Here is a 10,533-nt window from a genome sequence, read left to right as displayed (position 1 = left end):
GATGAATAAAGAGTCTCTGAGTTTTCCTTCTTATTCTCAATGTCACTGACCCCAGTTATTTGTGGCCTTTGGGAGCAAAAAATCATAATTACCTGAGTGCTTAGAGATCTTATAGTGGCTTAAGTCACTACTCCCTGGGATGAATCAAGTGTCTGGAAATCCAGGCCTCTGTCCACCACCTGGACTCATGTGTGGCTTGTTTCTATCAGGGCCATGACTTGGGGATGACTGACCAAGTTATCCTGACCAGGGAGCACCCTCAGGAAGAGAAGTATGCATAACCTATAGTCACAGGAATGGCTGATAAGCAATGAGGTGCTCAGTTAATACCTGTAAGAATTGGAAGCCAGGATACCCATAGAAATAAGAAGGGTAAAGCAAAGGAGGTGGAGAAACAATTCAGATTTAAAATACAATTAACAGGCTTTGGCTAGCTGGCTGGCTCAGTGGATAAAGGGCTGGCCCAGCAAATGGATGTCCAGGTTCGATTCCCAGTCAGGGCACACATGAGAAGTGGCCCTTCTTCACCCCTCCCTTTCCCTCTTCTCTCTTCCCTTCTTGTAGCCAGTGGCTTGGTTGGTCCGAGCATCAGCCTCAGGTGCTGAGGATAGCTCTGTTGATATGAGCATCGGCCCGAGATGAGGGTTGCCAGGTAGATCCTGGTTGGGAAGCATGCAGGAGTCTGTCTCACTATCACTCCTTCTCTCACTTAAAAATAGGAAAGGAAAGGAAAGATAAAAGAATTTAAATACAATTAACAATCTACCACATCATAGTAAAAAGAATGGTTTACCTCAATCTTTTCCTATTCTTAGGAACTAATTTTTGTCTCCATCAGAGTTCCCTGAACATACTCATGAGTTCCAGAAGGGCTGATGTTTGCCAAAGAGAATTGTTCTGCTCAGCACTGAGTCTAAGTGATGGTGAATGAGTGGGGCAGAGGGCCTGTTCTGTCAGCTGGGAAGTAGCACAACACATCTCTCCATGGGTGTTTCATTTCATTCTTTTCCCTAGAGGGGCTTTTAGGCTGAAACAAAGAGGCTCAATGCAATTTAGGCTGAAACAAAGAGGCTCGATCCAATACTAACTTAGCAATACCTAATGTTGTGTGCCATTGCTATAGAAAAAGTACTTTGGAAAATACAAAACACTATTTTCTCATTTGCCCTTCATAAAATCCAATGAGATTGATGAAAGATGCCCAGGATGACAGAAGCAGATGTTTCTCAGCAGAAATCACTGAAGTCTCAGGCAGATCCACCCCAGACGGTCTCACCTTGGGAAGAAGGGACCTAATGTAAAGGACAGTAGTGCCAGAAGCTACCAGGGACGTTGGACCATCACATCTCTGTTGAGATAGCCAGAGGGCAGCAGCCAGGCACCTGACACTTGTTACCCTAGAAGAAGTCTCACAGGAGAGCCTCCTCGTGGATGTGTGGAGGACGGCAGGGATAGACTGCTACACACATGCATCAGTATCAGTATTTGCAACTATCTAATAAGGAGTTAATATTAACAATATATAAAGAATTCCTACAACTCAAAAAAAATTAAAAAGGGCCAAAGACTGAGTAGACATTTCTCCAAAGATGATATACAAATACTCAATAAGCACATGAAAAAATATGCTGATCATTAGGGAATGCAAAGCAAAACCACAGTAAGATACCACTTCACAACCATTAAGATGACTGTTACTGAAAATATTTATTAAAAAAACAACATGTATTAGCAAGGATGTAGAGCAACTGGATCCCTTATACATTGCTAGTGGGAATGTACAATGGTGCAACAACTGCTATGGGGAACAGTGTGGCATTTCCTCAAAAAAATCAATTACCATATGATCCAGCAATTCCACTTCAAGGTACGTACCCAAACAAACTGAAAACAGGGACTCAAACTTATTTGAACACCTATGTTCATAGCATTATTTACAATAGACTAAAGGTGGAAGAAAGTCAGTGCCCATCAATGGATGAATGGATGAACACTCTGGTATATAAATACAATAGAATATTATTCAACCTTAAAAAGCAATGAAATTCTGATACATGCCACACATGATGAACCTTAAAAGCATGCTAAGTGAAATAAACCAGACACAAAAGGCTAAATATCCTGTGATTCCATTTATCTGAGAAACCTAGAATAGTCAAATTAATAGAGCAAGTAGAATAATGGTTTTCAGGGGCTGAGGGGAAGAAGTGATGGGAGTCGGTGTTAAGCGGGTGCAGAGTTTCAGTTTGAGCTGATGATGAAGTCCATGGGGTATTGACTGCACAACACCTTGAACACACTCATTGCCACTGAAATATGTACCTTAAATGGTTTAAATTGTAAGTTTTATGTTATGAATACTTTACAATTAATTTTTAAAAATGTTCATGTACTGTATAAGGGCAATAAACAAACATTCTTAAACATTAAATTCAAGCTATAAGGTAACCATGAATCCTTTTTGAAAGAAAGTATTTAAAAATGAAATACAGCTCATTAATAAAGGAATCTATTGATATTTGCAACTCATAACTAAGAGCCAATTTGCCTAAAATAAAAACTCCTACAAATAATTAAGAAAAAAATCAACAACCCCAAGAGATATAAATAATATACAGTAATTGAAATAGGGGTAACTTTTAAACATGAAAAAGTCCTGTACCTCCTTCCTAATAAGAGCAATACATACGAGAAGTATATTGAGATATCATTTTCACCTATCCGTTCTCTTCTGTATAAATGCAAAGGAAAAGGTATCTCATATTTTTCTAACAATAATACTCATTTTTAGATGGTCAGAGTTGGGAGGAGCTTTTAAAGCATATATTGTACTTTCTATAGTGTTTACATTCCTTATAATGAGCATGCATAAGGTTAGTAGTTTTTAATTAAAAAGTAAAACTGGACCAATGTCAATCCATTAAATCTAATTTCTAAATAAAAATATAATGAAGTAAATATACAAAATGAGGACAAGGATGAATTATTTTCTTCTGTGTACTTTTCAGTATTTTTAAAAACTCCAATCCTTTCCCAAACCTTCATTTTTTTTTTTTTTTTTTTTTTTTAGGTGAGAGGAGGAGAGATAGACAGACTCCTGCATGTGCCCCAATCAGGACCCACCTGGCAACCCTGTCTGGGGCCAATGCTTGAGTACCAAGCTATCCTCAGTGCCTGGGACCATAGTTGAACCAATTGAGCCACGGAAAGGGAAGAGGGAGAGAAGCAGGTGGTCACTTCTCCTGTGTGCCCTGACCAGGAATCGAACCCAGATGTCCATACTTTAGGTCGACACTCTATCCACTGAGCCACCCACCAGGGCCCACGTACTTTTAATGTAGTTCATTCAACTCCTGATACGACACACTTCTGACGTTTTATATTTCTCCTTGACACTCCTGACTCCATCCACATATTGCCCTCCCTTGTCTCAGATTATCCCAATTCTACCCATGTTCGAGGTTCACCTCAAGCACCTATTTGTTCTGGGAGGCACTATGACTAATTGTTGAAGTGCCCACACCAGGAGCAGATATGTGATCCATGCAGTCCAAAAGTAGGCTTCTCCTCTGAGACTCAGTTTCCTCACATGTAAAATAGATACCCTATCTCATTGGGTTTTTAAAGGATTAAATTATATCATGTATGTAAAGTGTTTAGCAGGACTGTACTAAATTTGTGTTAACACTAATAGTGTTGTTCTTCCTTCTGACCTCCCTAATGTAATTATTGACTCTACAAATAATTCCTCCTTATTGTAGTCTGATTGGTTCTATGAGAGACATTGTAACTACCTTTGTGAGAAAAAACAGGTCTCCTGTCCCTAAGGGTTAGGTAGTACATTTACTTTAAATTGGTAGTTTGTTAAAGTTTAACACACATATTGACTCATTCATCATTCAATGAGAGACAAAGTCCCCAGGAAACATACCTCATGATGCCCACACCTACACACCTACTTCTTTCTTTTTTCAGTCTAAGCAGACTAATGGTTTCTGGGCTTCCTGAAAGTGCTAACAAAAGGTGTAACTCACCTTCTGACAGCCTCCACACCTCACTGTGAGATGGACGTGGGCTGTCTGGGGTCTGCTATTAGTGAAGGAAATGTCTGGCCTATGAGAGCGCTCAGTGTTCAAATATCATATAGCAATCATGGTCTTGTTCAAGTCTGCTTCAATAGGATGAGCCAACGTTGGACCTGAACAGCTCCGCCCTCTCACAGTGATTCACCCAGACAGGCTGGTCGTGACTGCAGTCTCTGTGTAAGGGTCATCCCATGCCACCAAGCTCTACAAAGGCACCTTGTTCAGGGAGACAGATGGCAGAGCAAGAGTACCTTCTGGACTACTAGCTCCTTTTTCTCACGTAATATAACAGAGGTTTCCCTCTGTGTTGCCAAATATGTAATTGCTTTTCTTTAGGAACGCTTTTAAAAGACTGTTCCTTTTCCCAGAAAACTAGCCCCGAAGCAAAATTATTTACCTTTGACTGTTCAAGAATAATCGCTCACTCCCTTTCTATTTATTTACTTTTGCCTTCTCCTCAAGGAGGTTACAAAATATGTTTGCTATTGGCAAGTCATATTTTTCTAGAGGCAGATAGTTCTAGTATCGAGGTCCAAATTGAAGTTTGGAAATTATCCATGCAACAAGCATCTCACAAAGACCAGACACTGGTGCACACAGAGGACATAGCTGATAGTTTCATAGCAAAGCACAAACACATATCTTATGAGTGGGAAAGCAGATATGGAGGTCCCCTACCCACGTGATACATTACCCAACATGGGCAAAATTAAAGCCCTCCAAAACCTGGTCCTTTTCTAAGATCATTGAGCTCAATAAAAGGCATCATGATGTTAGTTTGGGTCCTCCTAGAGCAGACACCAAGCAGTTCTGAGAAAGTGCTGGCCACACTGATGGGACCCCTAGAGTAGAAGCTGCCTGTTAGAGGAGTCCCACCTTGGGCAGAAATGATGTAGCTCTGCCCTCCCCCATGCTCATTTATTGGCTGGGAGCAGCCCAAAAGTGTGGCCTTGTGAGAACACTGCAGAGATGGGAAAGTGTGACCGCTGGCGGCTAACTATGCTCTTTGTAGAAGGTTCTGCTGAAGAGAGAGCTGAGTCCCTACATGGCTGCCACAACCATTCAAGTGTGCTTGATATCTCCTTCTCCTATATCTCTAACACCCAACCCCTTACCATGTTTCTTATTCAGTTTTTTTTTCATAGAGGAGAGAGAGAGAGAAGGGGAGGAGCAGGAAGCATCAGCTCCCATATGTGCCTTGACCAGGGAAGCTCAGGGTTTCGAACCGAAGACCTCAGCGTTCCAGGTCGACACTTTATCCCACTGTGCCGCCACAGGTTAGGCTACCATGTTTCTGATCATTTTATCTTCTAAATCTCTCTCACCTGTCCATTTCTCTTCATCTCCTCCACCACTACCACAATCATCTTGCTCCCAAATGGTGACTATGTTTGAATTTATTTGCCAAACAGCAAACAGAGCAGTCTTTTCAGAACACAGGTCAGAAGATAAAACCCTACATAACATCAATGCTCATAAAGACCTAAGTCCTCAGCATGACCTTAAAGAGTCAACTGTTACAGTTTTTGCCTTACTCTCCAGCCTCCTGTGGACTCTCTCTGCTCCATTTAACCTTTGGGAATCAGATAGAAGATAATGGTTCAAATACAACCTGCTTCCAGTCCCCGAATGCTCCAAGTTCTTTTCTGCCTGAGGACTTTTGCACATGCTGTTCCACCACCACCATTTCTCTCTTCTCCAGCCCCATGTGCCTTTACTCAGTTAATTAATCCTCATTCCTTTGCTCCCAATTCAAACACTTCAGGGAAGACTTCTCTGACTCCCAGACAAGTTCAAATCCTTTGTTATTCCCTCTCATAGAATGAACTCCACTTTGTAGCATCTAGGATAGTGTTCTATATTTTACTGAATGTGTGTCTATCTGACTGCCTCACTGAGGTATTATTTCCTGAGGATAGAGACCATGTCTATTTTTGCTCATTACTGAATGGTAGCATTAGCAGAGTGGCTACATTTTGTAGTTTCACAAGATATTTGTTGAATAAATGGAGTCTATAAAAGGGTTGACATTTTCTTTCTTTTTATTTGAATCACACACCAGGTGTTTTCTAACCAGAATATTCTTTCTTTTCATTGATGTTGTTCTCCAGCTGTGTTGCCTGATTGCCCCCACCTTGCCCCCTAATGGTAACAACATCTTTGAGGACTGGCCTTGGCCTTGGAATTTTGGGCCTTCATTGATGAGTGTTGCAGCCTGGAGAAAGTGCTTGTTCCAGAACTTGCTATTTGCACAAGATTTCATTCTAGAACTAGAAAGTGAGGGAGAGTAGGAAGGAAAAGAAAGTGGATTTCCTCCTAAGTGTTGGGATACAAAATTGCTCTTTGAAAGTTTGATTATATATCTAGCAAATCAGAGCAAAGATATATACAAAATGTTTCCATAAAGAGAAATAAGGACTCCAGGAGCCTAACAGTACTGTTACACTTTGTCAGGCCTTACTTTATCTAAGAAAAGAAATGTGTCCACCTGAGGAGGGGCAGCCCAGGTAGCATAATAAAGAGGGGCTGGGCAACACAGATGGAGTATCCACCGGTCATCTTCCCATGGAGAAGGACCAGCCAGGCCAGCAGGAATGAGTGACCAGTCCTCCCAGCAGGTTGTTTGACCTTCAATGTGGAGGAAGACACTCTAGGCTGCCCAAGGCTGATATCAGAAACATTTTTTTTTTAGGTTAGAGGAAGAAAGCTAGAGAGACAGACTCCCACATGCCCCCGGACCAGGATTCTCAGCAACCTTGTCTGGGGCCGATGCTCGAGTACTGAGCTGTTTTTAGTGTCTGAGGCTGATGCTCAGATTAACCAAGCTATCTTCAGCACCCTGGGCCACACTTGAAACAATCAAGCCACTGGCTGCAGGAGAATAAGAGGAAGGGGGGGGGGAGAAGAAGATGGTTGCTTTTCCTGTGTGCACTGACTGGTAATCGAACCCAGGACATCCATATGCCAGGCTGATGCTCTATCCACTGAGCCAGCAGCCAGGGACTAATATCAGAAACATTTAAGTCAGAGAATTCACTCTTCTGATTCTGATTTCAAGTTTTCCATGCTACCTCTGACAGGCTACAAATTGCAGTTACAAGAAGGGAGTCCACTCGTCATGTAACCTCAAGTGTCCAATGTTTCTGACAGTTTTGCTTCTAACAGGAATGGTTAAGCTCTAGGTTTTAGAATCAGTTGGCCATTATCTGAACCCTAACTCTACTACTAACATACACCCCAGCTGGGAGTTTCCTTCAACTTTGCCCCCAACTGAAAAAAAAAATCACAGTATACCGCATGATTATTGGGAAAATTACATTTAGCATAGGGGCTGCAAATAGTTAATGACATCAGTAAGTTGACACTAATTTTATATAATATTGACTCTCTTTTTTTTTGTATTTTTCTGAAGTTGGAAACAGGGAGGCAGTCAGACTTCCACATGTGCCCAACCGGGATCCACCCGGCACGCCCACCAGGAGGCGATGCTCTGCCCATCTGGGGTGTTGCTCTGTTGCAAGCAGAGCCACTTTAGCGCCTGAGGCAGAGGCCACAGAGCTATCCTCAGCGCCTGGGCCAACTTTGCTCCAATGGAGCCTCGGCTGCAGGAGGGGAATAGAGAGACAGAGAGGAAGGAGAGGGGGAGGGGTGGAGAAGCAGATGGGCTTCTCCTGTGTGCCCTGGCCGGGAATTGAACCCGGGACTCCTGCACGCTAGGTCGATGCTCTACCACTGAGCCAACCGGCCAGGGCCTATAATATTGACTTTTAATCAAAGCTGGAACACTGAAAAGATAAAAATTTTGATCCCACAAGATCAAGGACCAAATCTGGACCTTAGGAAATCAGCAAGATTATGGAATCCAGGCTGGCCTCACCTCCTCTCTGCTCACTTGTGTAATGGCTATAACAGGCCACCAGCATTTGGCTTTATCTTCTTACATCTCTACCTTTCTTTTCCTGACTCTCATCTCCCAGAAATACTTTTATGCAGAAGCAGATTTTGCTCTACTTTGCTTTCCTGGAGTAAAAAATTATTGTTTATAATAAGGAAGAGGCTCCAAGACTTGCCTTGATTTTTTTTCTTTTTCCTTCATACAACAGAGAAAAAAACATCTTCTAGAGGGGAAGCATGGGCTTCTGTTTTTCTAAGACCATCACTGGCCCTCCCCCACTTCCTTACATGCTACTGAGGACAATACTGCAAGGACACATTGAAAACCACAATATCAGTCGCAGATCTGAAGGCCTCCAACATGCAGGGAACATGGTCAAATTACAAACAGGCAAACGAAGTGACTGGAAGACTAAGCAGTTTTTGTTTTTCTGTTGCTCTATGACAAACATGAACAAATCAACACACGACAAATTGTGTTTGGAGTATGGAGTCTTGTCAATGTTTTCCAAGTAGAAATGCCTACAAAAGTATTTTCAAATCTCAGAGACAGATGCTGGACAGAGCCATAGGGATTTCCCCTTTGTTTGGAACAGTGGCTCTACTCTAATAAAAACTGTCCAGTGGCATAATTACAGGTGCTCATTGTCAGGCTAAGTGTGAAATGCCTTCCAAAAAGACTGCAGTGCCCCTCAGTCCTTCCAAATCAAGTAACTCCTTCCAAACTTTGAAGAAAAAATTTCCTATTATCACAGAGACATCCTTAGAGAATGTTTATCAAGCATCCTGACAAACAATGACTTGCTCTTTGTCTTCAAAGAACCCACCTAGAGCCTAAGATAAAATACTAAATATTTTTTTTATCTTATATAGTTTCATTTAATTCCTATAACCCTGCGGAAGTTATGTTTATTATCACCATCCTACAGGGAAAGAAACTAAGGCTAAGGGGAGTAAATATTTTGTCCAAAATCACAGAGCCAGGGGTTGAAACCTGGAGTCTCTATAAACATTAAGACTAGAGGTCTAAACCGTAAGCTTGCTGTTCCCCTGTTTCTCATCAGAAGAGGGGTCCCTCATTTCCCTCACATCATTAACTTTTGATCTCTCCGTTGATGCAGGATGAAGAGCCCGGTACCTGACGCCAGGCCGAGGCTCTTAGAGGTGATGGCGCGCCAGTTCGGCAGAAGGACCAGGGCGCGTGCCTGGGCGAGGGAGCCAGCCTGATCCCTGGGGTCTCCGAGCGGAACTGCCGCCACCCTAGACCCCCAGACGCCCGTTCCCGGTCGCCTGGCCAGCGCGCACCTCCTCAGGCCAGAAACCCATGAAGAGGGGGACCCGCAGTCAGGGCCCGGCTGTCGCCAGCCACAGGCCCAGGAGGCGCCGACTGAAGGGGAAGCAGCCAGCCCCGGCGGGCCGAGGCGCGGAGGCCCGTCGGCTTGTGGCCGCGCCGCCGGGCATCCCGCCCGATCCCGGCCCCCGGGGAACGCGGCTCCCGCTCGACTCCGGCCCCCCGCGGAACGCGGCCCCAGCCAGGCCGCGCGCAGCCGGAGGCCCCCGCCTCTGGCTCCGGGCCCGCGCTCGGCGCTCTCCGCGCGCTCGGGCCGGGCCCGCCTCTCGGCGGTTTTCGCTTTCGCTTTCCAGCCGATATAGTTGAGGAAAATGAAAGCGGCCGTAGCCAGGGCCGGCGCGGCTGCCGTCGGGGCGAGGGGCGCAGAGCGCGGCGGCGGCGACGGCCTCGAGCTCGGAGTCGGGCGCACCGCGCCGGGCGAGGTAAGCACTCCGCGCTCGCCTCGCGGGCTCCTCCTCGCGGACCGGTGGGCGGGCTGCCAGGCGGTGGTTTGACGGGGGCCAGCCGGCCAGGGTCCTTTCTCGGGGCTGGGAGGGCCCGAGACGCGGCTCGGGGGGCTTTCGGGGCTCGGTCCTCCGGGCAGGGCTGGGAGACGGGCGGGAGCTCCGACAGACGTGCCAAGGACCGGACAGCCTGGGGTCGAGGCGGGACCGCGGCAAGGCAGGTTCGATTTTGTAGAACACCGAACTACCTTTCCCCTCCGCTTTCCCCCGGAAAACCGGGTTTCGAAAAATAGCAGTGGGAGGATGGATGCGTGTAAAATGCCGATCACAGCGCCTCTCCTGAGCTCGGCGGGCAGGACGGAGCTCATCATTCATGCCTTCTTAGCCGTCAGACCCCTCCTCTACCCCGCTGGGCCATGTCCCTCGGGTCGTTGGCTTTCTGCGTTTCTCAGATCTGGTGCACTTGGGTGCCCTGCGGTGTCCTCCAAGACTGGCAGCTCTGCTCTCTTGGTCATAGGCTTGGAGAGCAGCTAGGCCAGGATGCTGTTCCTCCCCAAGGCCCTGCCTATGTGCAAACCGGGGCTCATTCTGCAGGGACTCCAACCCCAGGGCTGGCAAAAAACGGCCAGGGATGGGTGCATTCAGGGACCCAGCCTTTGCCAGACCAAGAAACTTTCTGCCTACTGCGTCCGCCAGCGGAAGAGTGAAAGATGAGTGCCTGGTCTTTGACGTTGGTCAGTTCTACCGCTCACTCAGGATA

The sequence above is a fragment of the Saccopteryx leptura genome, chromosome 6 (genome assembly GCF_036850995.1).
Source record: "Saccopteryx leptura isolate mSacLep1 chromosome 6, mSacLep1_pri_phased_curated, whole genome shotgun sequence".
Lineage (NCBI taxonomy): Eukaryota > Metazoa > Chordata > Mammalia > Chiroptera > Emballonuridae > Saccopteryx > Saccopteryx leptura.
Note: the sequence above shows the minus strand (reverse complement) of the source record.